Raw genomic sequence first — 861 nt, forward strand, 5'->3', positions numbered from 1 at the left:
CAGTGTCATTGTTTGTTTATTGCAACATTGAGAGGATTTTCTGGTTGTTTTTCCAAGAAAATGTTGATGCTGAAATGGTATGAGGCGTTTGAAATGCAGAGGGCTTTGCTGTTTTCCAGCCCTTTTTCTTGCACTGGTGTATCCATTTAGCAATTCTGAAGCAATCTCTTCAATAAACTGCTTCAATGACTTGGGTTTTTTATTTGATGAACTAGGACAACTAAAAGAAATAATGTGTGCATTTACCATGGCAATACTAATTATGCCATCGTAAATGCGCATATACTACTTGTGTGATCTGTGTGGGAAGATATATGTCTTCATCCTCTGGTCCATCCGATCCACCCCACCCATATGTCTGTTGTACTCGGCAACACACGGCAATATCTACGCATACTACTTAATTTAAAAGTAACAGAAAACGCTAAGTGAACGAAACAAGACCATTCAAAACTGAATGAAGAAATATTCTTGCTGTTGTTGAACTGTCACTATAATGTTGTTCACTTATACTTTTGATCAGTACTGTTGAACCTTTCTGTTTTCCTTTTCCAGTCATTCCCGTACCTGTCGAAAAAAGTTCTGATCAGCTGTGTAGCGATACTGTCTAAACAAAAGCCATAAACATGTGATTGACCAGCTTTTTTGATCAGTACTGTTGAACCTTTCTGTTTTCCTTTTCCAGTCATTCCCGTACCTATCGAACAAAGTTCTGATCAGCTGTGTAGCGATACTGTCTAAACAAAAGCCATAAACATGTGATTGACCAGCTTTTTGGTATAAAGGCCAACAATAAATACTATATTAGTGTAAATTGATTTCGCTAAATTTGTATTCCATGCTTGGGTCTCAGTCAAGAAT

Source organism: Ciona intestinalis, unplaced genomic scaffold, assembly GCF_000224145.3.
Source record: "Ciona intestinalis unplaced genomic scaffold, KH HT001214.1, whole genome shotgun sequence".
Taxonomy (NCBI): Eukaryota; Metazoa; Chordata; class Ascidiacea; order Phlebobranchia; family Cionidae; genus Ciona; species Ciona intestinalis.